We start from the raw sequence: 13,739 nt of genomic DNA, 5'->3' as shown, positions 1-13,739 counted from the left end.
CAACCCTTTGCACTCACATTCACACCTACAGGCATTTTAGAGTCTTCAATTAACCTACCATGCATGTTTTTTGGGATGTGGGAGGAAACCGGAGTGCATGGAGAAAACCCACGCAGGCACGGGGAGAACATGCAAACTCCACACAGGCGGGGCCGGGAATAGAACCCCGATCGTCAGAACTGTGAGGCAGACGCTCTAACCGGTCTTCACCGTGCCGCCCGATACGTCACTACGCAAGTGATATTTTAAAAGGAGCGCCACAGTAGCAGATGCAATTTTAGCCACTTCTTGAACGGAACAAAAAGTCAGACACATAACTACAAAAGGAGAACACTTGCAAGCAGCTCCAGCAGGCCAAAACACACTGCAGACTAACAGGCCAAGTTGCTGACTCTCTCAATAGGCCATGCCCCTTAAAGGCACAAATACAAAACTACATTTGTTGTTGTGACTTGGCTTGTCCCAATGTACAGTAATTACACTTCATAGAACCACTTTCTTTCGTTACATTCTCTTTTATTATGTTTTATGTTTTTATACAATACTGTGCTCTTGAGCTCTTTTTTCGTCATGAAAGAAGAAAGAAGAAGTGTTTTTTTTTTGGGTGGGAGAATGAGCTTGGCCACGGTACGAAAGGTTCCACTTCAATCCTTATAGTTTTATTTTTGTAGGAATTTAGAATTTAGGAATAAGGAAGTGACTTTCTGTTATTCTGCCAGCACTCTGTCCAGGTGCATATATTATCATCAATGCTCTAGTTTGCCATTCAAACATCTTAGGAGGCGTGACCGGGGCATGCCAATGTTTTCATTGGCCTATGGGCCAGTTAAAAATCAAGCCCTATGAATTCTGCCAAGCAACAAGTGATCAAACAACAAATTAGCACTACAAGGGTAATGAATCCGAACAATAATGTTGATCTACATTGCAGCACCTACTATCCATCCATCCATTTCCTGCAGTGCTTATCCTCAAGAGGGTCGTGGTTGTGCTGGAGCCTATCCCAGGTGACTCTGGGCGAGAGGCGGGGTACACCCTGAACTGGTCACCAGCCAATCGCAGGGTACATATACAACCCCAATTCCAATGAAGTTGGGACATTGTGTTAAACATAAATAAAAACAGAATACAATGATTTGCAAATCATGTTCAAACTATATTTAATTGAATACACTACAAAGACAAGATGTTTAATGTTCAAACTGATAAACTTGATTGTTTTTAACAAATAATCATTAACTTAGAATTTTATGGCTGCAACACGTTCCATAAAAACTGGTACAGGTGACAAAAAAGACTGAGAAAGTTGAGGAATGCTCATCAAACACCTGTTTGGAACATCCCGCAGGTGAACAGGCTAATTGGGAACAGGTGGGTGCCATGATTGGGTATAAAAGGAGCTTCCCTGAATTGCTCAGTCATTCATAAGCAAAGATGGGGCGAGGTTCACCTCTTTGTGAACAAAATAGTCGAAGAGTTTAAGGACAATGTTCCTCAATGTACAATTGCAAGGAATTTAGGGATTTCATCATCTATGGTCCATAATATCATCAAAAGGTTCAGAGAATCTGGAGAAATCACTGCATGTAAGTGGGAAGCTCGAAAACCAACATTGAATGCCCGTGACCTTCGATCCCTCAGGCGGCACTGCATCAAAAACCGACATCAATGTGTAAAGGATATCACCACTTGGGCTCAGGAACACTTCAGAAAACCAATGTCAGTAAATATAGTTCGGCGCTACATCCGTAAGTCCAACCTCAAACTGTACTATGCAAAGCAAAAGCCATTTATCAACAACACCCAGAAACACCACCGGCTTCTCTGGGCCCGAGCTTATCTAAGATGGACTGATGCAAAGTGGAAAAGTGTTCTGTGGTCCGACGAGTCCACATTACAAATAGTTTTTGGAAATTGTGGACGTCGTGTCCTACGGGGCAAAGAGGAAAAGAACCATCTGGACTGTTATGGATGCAAAGTCCAAAAGCCAGCATCTGTGATGGCATGGGTAACTTACACATCTGTGAAAGCACCATTAATGCTGAAAGGGACATACAGGTTTTGGAGAAATATATGCTGCCATCCAAGCAACGTCTTTTTCATGGACGCCCCTGCTTATTTCAGCAAGACAATGCCAAACCACATTCTGCTCGTGTTAAAACAGCGTGGCTTCGTAGTAAAAGAGTGCGGGTACTAGACTGGCCTGCCTGCAGTCCAGACCCGTCTCCCATTGAAAATGTGTGGCGCATTATGAAGCGTAAAATACAACAATGGAGACCCCGGACTGTTGAACAGCTGAAGCTGTACATCAAGCAAGAATGGGAAAGAATTCCACCTACAAAGCTTCAACAATTAGTGTCCTCAGTTCCCAAACGTTTATTGAATGTTGTTAAAAGATTGGTAAAAGACACAATGGTAAACATGACCCTGTCCCAGCTTTTTTGGAACGTGTTGCAGCCATAAAATTCTAAGTTAATTATTATTTGCTAAAAACAATGAAGTTTATCAGTTTGAACATTAAGGTACTAACCACTTATTTTTCACATTTCAAAAACATGCATCTTAAGTTCATTGGAGACTCAACATTTTCCATACTTGTGTGAATGAATGTTTGTCTGTATGTGCCCTGCGATTGACTGGCGACCAATCCAGGGTGTACCAAGCCTCTTGGCCAAAATCAGATGGGATAGACTCCAACTCACCCAGAACCCTAATGAGGACAAGCGGTATTGAAGGTAGATGGATGGATGCACAGTGTTTTGCAGTGGAAAAAATGGCATTATTAATTGGCGATACTGCAGTTTTAGTGGTTTGCAGCCATCCTAAACAGTGAGCCACCAATTTTCCCAAGTAAAAACTCCACTCAATTTAAATGTGATTGTTGAGCATAACACTTGCCTTGTAACCTCTTTCACGATACTGGCTAAAATGAATAATAGCCGCAGAGAAAAGTGTTCCTCTGGCTGTTGGCATGTTTTTACCAGCCTGGTTTATCAGCCAAGGAGAGTTTCACCCCCAGACTGACCTCTGAACCTGTCATCCAGCAGAGAAGACATGAGCAGGCAGCCATTGCCAATGTCAGCGACCACAGCTAGCTCCTTCTTTCTCACCGCCTGACTCATTATTTGGCTTTGTGGCCCTTTCTCCTTGCCACCTCCAATCACATAGCTGTGAATGACACTTAGAGGAGGAAGAGACACCCCTCAACCACCTGGTCTGCTTCCCCTAACCTGCATAGCAACAGGCTTCTTGTAAAGCAGGCTCTGTATTTCAGAACACATGATATTTAACAGTGGAATAGTTAAATAGGTGTTTCGATGGCGATTGTTGTTTTTACATTTCTGTACAATGGTTATGTTATATTCCCCTTTTCCTTTTGAGCATCATTTTCTTTGCCGAAAAAATCTAAATTTCCCAAAGATTACGCTTCACAAAATGATGTATTTATCTTTTTATCGTTAAGCACAAGCATGAGTGCAGGCACATACGCACAGGGTGGATGTGATGTAATAGATGACGGCTGCAGTGGGTGTGTAACGACAGTTAGTGCATTTGACTAAACAAGCAGATTTCAATTGACAGTACGTGGGATTTGTATGATTATTTGATTCTACACTACATGGATGCATAATGTTCAATAAAAAAAAAAAGCAGAACTTTATGATAACAAAGTATATATTAAGTAGATATTTCAGTTTAACGTGAAATTTTAATGTGAGACTACTAAAAATCAGTGTGTTATACTGTGTGTATTATTGTAATAGTTATTAAGTTAGTTATCTCTTCATTATATAGTCAGATTAATCAATTCTCTATAAAGCAGTGGTGTCCAACTTAATCACACAGGTGGCCAGCACTCAAAACACATTTTAGGTCGCAGGCCAAACAAGATAAAATTTTTTGCACAGAGTAAAGATAAATGTTTTTGAACATAAATATGACTCAAAACTGATAGGATACAGTATTATTTTTCAAAATAATAACTTATAATAATATAATAAAAATAATAATATCTGCCAATGTGATGCGAAAATGATAGCACAACATAACAGAAAAGCACATAAAACGCACATAACGACTACTACTATTGAGGGGTAAGAATAAACAGCAACTAACATTAACAATAACAACTATTTACAAAATGATGCTCGGCATGTTGGGAAATGCAGTGTCACCTTCCTCCGGCGCGACAGCAGTCATCACAGAGAACAGCTGCACACACAGATATGTGCTACCTAAGATACATTGCGTTCGAGCTGCATGTAGATTGAGCTACGGAATGATTGTGGGTCGTGAGGTAATGCCGATGTTGCTCTGCATTATGGGATTTGTAGTTTCATCAGCGCTTCCCATCGCGCCATTAAAAGAAGATTGTTGCATGTTATAGGGAATCAGAGGAGACGTTATTTACCAGCATGCTTTGCTTTACAGTAGTTACAATTTTCAAGTTTGACAATGTTATCATACCTCTTTATTGTGTTAGCCAGTTCCACAATATTTGTCAAATACTGTATGTAGATCAGTGGGCCAGATGTAAGTGCGTGCCGGGGTGGAAGTGGCCAATGGTCCAAGATTTTGATACATTATTTTTTTTTTTATATATGCAAACATTTCAGTCCAAAATTAAATGTGTGACGAAGTAAAGAATCACTCATACAACCTTGCGAACGACTCTATCTGGCATGTTTGCTTCGAATTGGACTTCAATTTTCACTTCTGCTTATGGTCTTACCAATTAAATAAGTCATTTATAGCTAACAAAAGGTTGAGAATTTGTCATTTGCTGCATTTGCACTAATAATGGTTGTATGTAATGCTGGCAACATGGCACATTTTCATGTGAGTGTATTCGTGATTATGATCACTGTATGTAATTGGAACAGTTGGAGAGAACAGAAGGTTTAGGCCCTGAGCAGTGGGAAAATACTAAAGGTCCAACTCAGACTGTTGGGCCCTTAGGTGACTCCTTTCCCTTTTTCTGCTCAGTGGAGTTGCTATCAGTTATGTGTTACTCAGTGTCTATGTATAGGCGGCTCAGGGCCGTATTTGTTTTCACCCTCGTTGCACTTCAACTTGTCCCCTCAAATGTGTCTGAAACATTGTTATCTCCGGCCAGATGCCTTTTTCAGCGAGTTATTGAATCATGTCAACTTGCTGTCCCCGGAGTTTGCGATGCAAGCTGTAGCAAAATTAGCCATTGCTTCCACATGACAAGTGGGATCTATTAGTGTGCTCTCGCCCTGCAAAGAATCAAGTGGGCCGCCGGGGGACCACTGTGTGCTCGTCTACGTCCGGCTCCTGAGGCAGTAGAGCGATGTTGCGGAGCGGAGAAACCGTCTGATGAAGAACCGAATTGGCTCATTGGAAAACTTGACAATGCAAGCGACAACAAAGGGCTATACTTTGGCCTTGTTCACCCAGGTGTCATCCTGGTCTGACTGACACTTGTCGAACCAGGCACTTATTTTGTGGGCAGACATCAGCATTTGCAGCCCGTGTAGCGATTACTGACGTGGGGTTCCATGTCTGAACCTTGTACTGTATGGTACCCACTGATGCGTAGCGCTAGATCTAGCAATCCATTTTCAAAAATGCTAATCCTGTTCAGAGGAGTGGATCCGCCCTGTATTGATTACCTGCCAGTCAAAGGCTTGAATCTTGGAGACCGACAGCCATTCACACTCACATTCACATTTATGGTCATTTTGTTTTCTTTTTTTCCATACTTGTTTAAAGACTGTGAGCAAAGCTTAGTACATAAGGAGAAACCCCGCAAATACAGGGACAGAAAACACTACATTTTGAAGGGATGTTAATAACTGTGACTCCTTTCAGCACTGATATTACAAGTGACAAGATGTGAAAACTTTCCAAAAACTTTCCATGTGATGTTTAGTCTGGCACTTTTTACTTTAGTGAGAAGCATTTCTAGGATGAATCTGTAAAATTTATTGTTTTCTTTTTTCAGTTCCCTGTTTTGGCTAGTTTCCTTTTTATACCTTTGAGTTTCCATAAATCCCTATATATTCCTATCAATTCCCATTAATTTACATGGAAAGTTTTCCAACATTACAAGTCCCTATACATTTCCTAACTGTTCTCAAACAACAAAAGAATAAATATGCAAGGTTAAAATAAGAGCAGTAATGTCAGTAAAGTAATCCAACAGACAAAACCACAAATGTATTGTAAGATTGGCAACATGATAGCACTCCAGATTTGTGGATAATTTAAATATTTTACGCTGCGTATCAAAGGTAAACATATTTGTATGCAACTCATTTAATCTGCAGTTATGTGCTGATGCTTAATCAGTCGGGGTACTGTGCGCATAATTATTTGTATTTCTTTAGTACTGTTTTTTGTTGTCGTCCCCCGTAGTCTGTAGAGGACACAGATTTAACTTTTGAATATTGGCGTGGCAAATGCCTTGGGTCAGTCACCTTGCTGACCTTGAAAGGCACCAGAGTGTTGGACTGCAGGGTCTTTTACTGCCCCACCACCACTGCTACTAAAATGCTAATGTTGTATTTATTTGGTCTTGTTTAAAGTCACTCATCACAAATGTGTTACATGCGCAGCACATGCACAATCTGGGATCCCATATGACGTGCAGTACTGTATATAACAAAGACAATAATGCTTCCACTGGAATGACAATTTAAGAGATGCATTATTTTAACTATTCATTTATTTCTTTATGTTGTGCTTTGCACTGCATCATGCTCTTTTACCTTAGTGGTATTATATTCTTATTTTTCTTGTCTTTCCAGGTATCTCTGTTACAAAGAAGACACACACATGTAAGTACAATGACATTTTGTGAGTTGCTGTCCAAGATTGTTTCACCCTTTATTTTTAACCATATCTGTGTAGTACAGCAATTACAAATTACAAATTTCGTCTATGTTGACCTCATCTTCATTTTATGAAGTATTCTCTGAATGTGATTTCACCAAATCAATATCCTCAACCAGTTTTCATCATGTTGACTTTCTTGTTCCCCACATGCAATACAGCACGGAGGAAATGAAAAATGTAGTCTTATGACTGCTCGCTAATCATGCACAGTCGTAGCAGCTGCCGTGCTGAGGCGCCTCTTTGTTCTCTTGCAAAAGGCCTTGCAGCCGAGCAACACGGATGTGGTGTCTTGTCGTGGTCTCTCACCTTTGACTGCAATCAGTAGTGAGAGTTGGGGCTCATCAAATCAGTCATATAAGAAAAAATAAAAGATGCAAACATGAAAACTAATTGGCCAGTACAAGTGCTGTATCAAAAACTCAGCCTTTACTAAGACAACGATCTCATAGAGCTAGTAATTGAACAATGTGCTGTATTTATTATTGTGGTTTTAATTTGCAATGGGGTCAAACTGCACTGCATCATACTGACACTCTTATGGAGCTAAATTGAAATTAAATATTACAAACAACTCACACAGTGCAGTTCTACACCTCTACAAACTGCAATCACAATATAATCATACAGTAGAATTAATACCTCTTTGAAAGTGTCAATCAAAGCTGAGAATTTTGGGCAGTTGTTTTTTTTCTTACATGGCGCCAATCATACTCAAGCTTTTCCTTATCAAACCGAAGCTGCCTTTTCAATTTCAGACTGCTCATGAAGAATTGATGAACAGTCACACCTGTAGAAATCAATGTTTTCCAAGAGATTGTGCGCTATTTTGACATGGGTGAAGTGCAATTGGAAAAGGCATTTTTAAATGCTTTTGTGTACGGTGCATTGCAGTGTGTGTGCTTGTGTGTGCTCACATCCCAAATTGGGAATGGCAAAAAGTGTGCGTGACAGCTATCGCTTTGCTATGATCACTCTGATGAAACCGGTGGCGAGGGGGAGCCAGAGGGCTTTTCCATAAGAGCGGTCCAAATGTTTCAGATTGTGAGAGATTGCGAGCGGCTGCTTCTCGCCCTGTAAAACTCCACGGCTCCTTCTTACATCAGACAGAACGGCAAAGAATTTGATCTTCTACACTTCTACCTAACTCAAACAGCTCCGTTAAAAAAGCAGTGTCTGTTAAGCTATTTGCTTGTCTTGAGGCACTCTAGTGTTTGTTTTAAAAAATGTGTTGATAGTTGAAGGTGAAACAGAAATGCCTTGACCCACCATCCACTACCACACTTACCCTCTCTTAATCAGTGTAGCGCTACGCACCTCCACACCGGAAGGAAGCTCAAATCAAAGAGCATGATTTAGAAGTCTTGGGTTCAAAGACCTGAGCAGAAACTGGACTATTCTGTCTCATTTCACTGAGAAATATTAAAATCTTGTCCATGGGAGGAAATCAAAGTCAAGGCCCTTAACAAGTACTTGATTGGTGCGCCTCATAGATGGGAAGCAGCTCGTCTGATGTGTGTCCACCAGACCCAGTTGAAGGGCCACTTAATGGTCAATGTGTGGGGAAGAGAGCAAGGTGATAAAAGCCCTCCTTAGATGGTCATAGTCCTTCCTGGCTGTATGATAGTCACTGAATGTGTAATGTATGCGCATATGTGTTTACAAGGTCTTCCAGGTCCAACGTGGACCACTGGGATGTAGTGGACTCTCTGCTTACTTCCCCACTGTGCCCCTCTGAGTGATCAAACTGCTGGAAGCTTCCCGCCATGCCAGTCCCCTCATCAATATAAATTACAGGGGCAGCTGTTCGCTGGCAAACTCCTCTCTCTCTCGCTCTCCTCCACTTCACTTTTCCACCCACCCAAGTGGACTCATCATTGAGCTATCACAAGATGTAGTATTAGAGATGAAAACAGAGTCTACTGCGAGTGGCGTTCTCTCCTCTGTGGGGCCTTTTTATTGACTTAGCTAGTTGTTAGATTGGACACCTTATACTGATTGTTAGCAGCAACCAAACCTTGATAGGTTTATAGTTGTTACAAAAGACCTTTATTAGCACATTAAGATAAGTGAGTGAGCGAGTTAGATGCCTAGTTGCTTGGAATAGTTAGTTAGTTAGTTAGTTAGTTAGTTAGTGTTACTGTGCTGTCATAGAGTTTTTTGTTGTTGTTTTAATTGCCAAAACAGAAGTTCGAGTGTGCCATGTTCGCCGACCGTCAATTGCACCCCTCTGGCTGATCGTCAATGGGTGGGAATGCCACCCCCCACAGAGTGCCACCCTGGGCAGCTGCCCATTTCACCCATGTCAGAAAACGGCACTGCCAAACGCAAAATGTGTTATGGTCCACTGAAACTACAGTAGAATCTTTGGGTCATAATTCCCAAGGGTATGTTTGGCACAAACACAACAGTGCACATCACCAAAAGAACACCATACCTATAGTGAAGCATGAGGCGGCAGCACCATGCTTTGGGACTATTTTTCTTCAGCTGGAACTGGGGCCTTAGTCAAGGTGGAGGGAATGATGAATTGTTCTACATACCAGTCAGTGTTAGGACAAAATCGTCAGGGCTTTGCTCGAAAGTTGAAGATGAAGTGGAACATCTTTCAGCATGACAAGGACACAAAGCACACATCCAAATCAACAACAAAAATGCGTTCACTAGAAGACGATTAAGGTTTTGGAATATATGAATCTAATGGGCTGAGCTGAACATCTGTGGGGGTGATCTGAAGAGGCCTATGTACAGGAGATGCCTTTGCAATCTGACAGATTTAGAGCCTTTTTGCAAAGAAAAGTGGGCAAATCATCACATCAAGATGTGCGACACTAATAGACTCCTACCCAAAAAAGACTAAGTGCTGTAATAAATGCCAAAAGAACTGTGCATATTTATGCAACCAGGTTGTTGTACCTTTTTAGTTTTTGCCCTTAAAATATTTCATTTTGTTTTGCAATTGAGTTGTACACGTTATTGGTCACATTAAAGGTGGAAAAAGTTTTGAAATGCTGGGCTCATTGTTTACCAAAAAAAAAAACTGGCATTTGAACAGTGGTGTGTATACTTTTTATATCCCCTGTATGTGCTGTCACCTCCCCCCAGGCAGGACCCTGGTGCTGTGAGATGAGTTTGGCCCTTTTTAAAGAAATGTTATGCTGCATCAGATCAGATGCTATGACTGATCATACTGAGATTAGACGTCTCACCCGTAATCTAGCATCAGATAGGTGAACTACAGCCACAAGGTGGCTCACGCACACCCAGAGGTCACGTAGCCAGGATGCTCATACTTGACCCGAACAGATCTGATTACCGATGTGAATGCAAAATTCTGCCTAAATTGCTGTTTCTTTTTTATAGGTTGCTTCATATTAGATTTAAACTCAGCTGCTCCAAGCCTTCAGTGAATGAAATAACACACTTAATAACCTCTAACGATATTACAATTCAGTCGAGCAACATTAAAAAACATCACAGCAGCATCTGAAATTACCATACAGCTGAATTTGCATCATTCTAATACAAGGAGGGGGTAATAAAGCCTCACAAAGACAATCTTTCTCAGTTTTCTCTGACGATATATGGTAGGTACACATGCACAAAAAGGATGACCAAGAGCTGCCTCTAGAAGGGAGGGTAAGGCTTTGTTTTAGGCGATAATATAACTGTATGGTTAGTGTAATTTGAACTGCTATGGAACATCGAATTTGCAGCGTGAGAGAATCGCGATATTGGAAACCTCTGTCAGTATAATGCAGAACACTTTGACACAACTGCAAACTACAACCACAATAATACACACTGTTAAATTAGGACCTCATTCACAGTGTCAGTAAAAGTGAGCATTATTAAGTTTTATGTCTGTGTAGATTCTCACTCATCCAGGTCATGGTAATCCATGAAGGTTGAATCAAGGCAACTGGACTGTTGATGTTGAAGCTTCTTCAGTTCTGAGTTTTAGCTGTGGAGTTCCCTTATTTTTGCCTTGGTGTGTGTGTCAATGTTGCCTGGTGTGGTTAGTGAAACGACCGTCCTGCATACCAATCAGTAACGACAAGTCGAATGAACGACTGATTGGTATGCAGGATGGTCAGTTCGCTAACCACATTGGGCAATAATGACAACACCCTATTGTTGACCACCCCCAGGGGACATACCCACCGAGGCATAAATTGGGAGACTCCACATCCATCCATCCATTTTCTGTATCGCTTTATCAAATACCTGCTCTGGCGTTACACAGAAGAGATTTTTCAACTAGAAAGTCCAAAAAGTAGTTTCCAGATACGTGAACTACGGCCACAAGGTGGCTCGCGCACACCCAGGTTTTATCATAGGTGATATGGCATGACTCCTTCTTGTGACTGGGTTCAAGTTAGCTAACCCTTAGATCATTCTGAAGCTCCAAAATTGCATTGATCAACAGAGTATATGTTACCATAATTTTTGTTTCTGGCATTTCAAAAACCTTTACATGCGCGAAAACGTTCTCCCCTCCACCTCTCATTTCGCCTGCACTACGTTTTCATCACTTTGAGTGTGGATTTACACCTGACTTTCAGACACAGTATTGAAAGATGCAAAATCAGCCAGCGCAATTTGTCTTAAATTTGACTAATCACATTGCACTTCTCAGAATGTGTAAAATGAACTGTGCAGCAATTCAGCGTGTTTGACAGGTGCCATCCTGGTTGCGCCCGGTTATGAGATCAGCATCCACATCTGTTTGCATGCGCAATCAAGCTTGCACCTGATTTTCCATGGGCAAGCTTTTAGTAAATCAGGCCCTATCTGATTAATGCAAGTGTCTCTAATCAAGTGGCCTTTGAGTGTATATGGCATGTGTCTTAGCTTAAACTACTCAGACACATCAAGATGATCATTCTTCTCTTTCACATATGAAGTGGAGTCTCTGTACCCCCCTTTGTATTAATCTCTATTGTGCTGACAGACTCCTTACACTGATTGAGAAGCATGGCCTCGCTGCTGCATCTTCATTTATTTGCTCACAGCTCGTATTGAGTTTATCTTGCCAGAAACGTGCACCCTCACAGAAATAGTCCCGCCAATCTGTTGTGATGGAACCTAATGATTTACGTTCATGTTGCACTGTCCGAGTTGCAGTGAGAGTATATCCGTCAGTGAGTTCCACACAAAGTTGCCGAGCAGGATGTTGTAGATTGAATGTCTTTATGCATTTTCAGTTGCTTGACACTTCTGTCTTTGCATTTCAGATCCATTGTTCTCAAGAGAAAAAATGCAAGTGGAAATAATCTTTTCCTAGGTCAGACTGTTGCCATCTTGTTTGTTTGTATGTGCCCTGCGATTGGTTGGCAATCAGTTCAGGGTGTACCCCACCTCCTACCCTAGTGAGGAGAAGCGGTTCAGAAAATGAATGGATGGATATTATTTTTGTGGTCCTGTTTGGCTATTAAGTCAAGCAGAAAGGAAGATCTGTATCCCTTTTATGGCGGAACAGTTTTACTGTGTCACAGTGGACTGCCGATTTCAAAATCAATTTGTGATTAAAACTATACAGTATAACAATGAAATGCAGGGGCAACTGTTTACGGTATATGTAATAATATGATTATACATAGCTTTATATGATTTTCACAGTGATAACAGCCCAAGTCTAGCGGAACTGAACCTGAACTACGATGTGGCTCGCGATGAAAATGAGTTTGACACCCTTGCTTTAGATGCTTTGTGAAGTCTCATTTCTCTTAGTGATGATGAAAATGTTGGTTGATTTGGTTTGACTTTAAAGCAGGAGTCGACAACTCAATTTACCTCGGGGCCGCTGGAGGCAGAGTCTGGCCGAGGCTGGGCCGCAGCCTAGGCCCACATGCACGCGCGCGGCGCAATTTAAATGAGAAATTTAAAAAAATCCAATCTTCTCAAACGTCTTCTTTTAATTTTTTAACACAAAATAAGATAAACAAGGACGCTGACCAGACCAGATCCACGCGAGGGCACGCCACAACCAGACTGAACGCGCTGTGTGCCGCAACCCCCATCGACTGCCATGCCATCCAAGCGCCTTTTCTTTTTTCCATTTAACATGGGAGTGGATGGGGGCCACGACGCGCGGCGCGCTCAGGCCAACTGTAGCCCACCCCCACACAGATCAGACCGGACTGAGACCGCAGACCACACCACACATTACTTTGATTGATTCAGAGAGAGACATAACCTATACACGTCATATAATGTCACACTGGGCAGCAACTTAAAACACTTTTTTTTGTGTTGTGAACACAGCATGCTGGGACGAATGTCCGCGTTTGCCTAGCCAGGCACAGAAGAAAAATTGCCATAGCAACGCTGCTGTAACTTTGACTCATTGAAAAATGTTTCTCTGCTTGCATCAACCCCGGTCGATGTCACGCCCCCGAGAGCCATATACCCCACCGTGATTGGTAGGTTCGTCAGCTCTGCACACAACACTGTAAAAGTGCCATTCATATAAAACTCGAGTGCCGCACTAACATTAAACTTTCATATTAAGGCGGGGGCCACAGAATATCGTCTGTTTGAGACCCCTGCTTTACAGGTTGTACTGTAGTTTTTTGGGGGAGGAAAACTTCTCAGTAGTACTTATTCATGTTCACATGATGAACCCCTAAATTACGCCGCACAACCCGCTCAGATTTTGTTCAACATCGGTTGTGTGGGCCTGTTGTCTTTTTTCTTTTTTTTTTTTTCTTTCACTTGATCAGACATGACATTTATCTTCCTTGATAGCGGGTTACATTGCCAATTTAGGAGAATAATATGTTCCAATTGCTGGCTAATTTTGCTTGGCAACAGGCGCACTCCTGTGGAATGGCCCAGGGCAGTATAAGCTGTCTGTGCATTGTTTCAGTGTTCCATGC

Source organism: Phycodurus eques, chromosome 5 (assembly GCF_024500275.1).
Source record: "Phycodurus eques isolate BA_2022a chromosome 5, UOR_Pequ_1.1, whole genome shotgun sequence".
Lineage (NCBI taxonomy): Eukaryota > Metazoa > Chordata > Actinopteri > Syngnathiformes > Syngnathidae > Phycodurus > Phycodurus eques.
The sequence above is the reverse complement of the archived record's forward strand: the minus strand, read 5'-3'. Positions refer to the sequence as shown.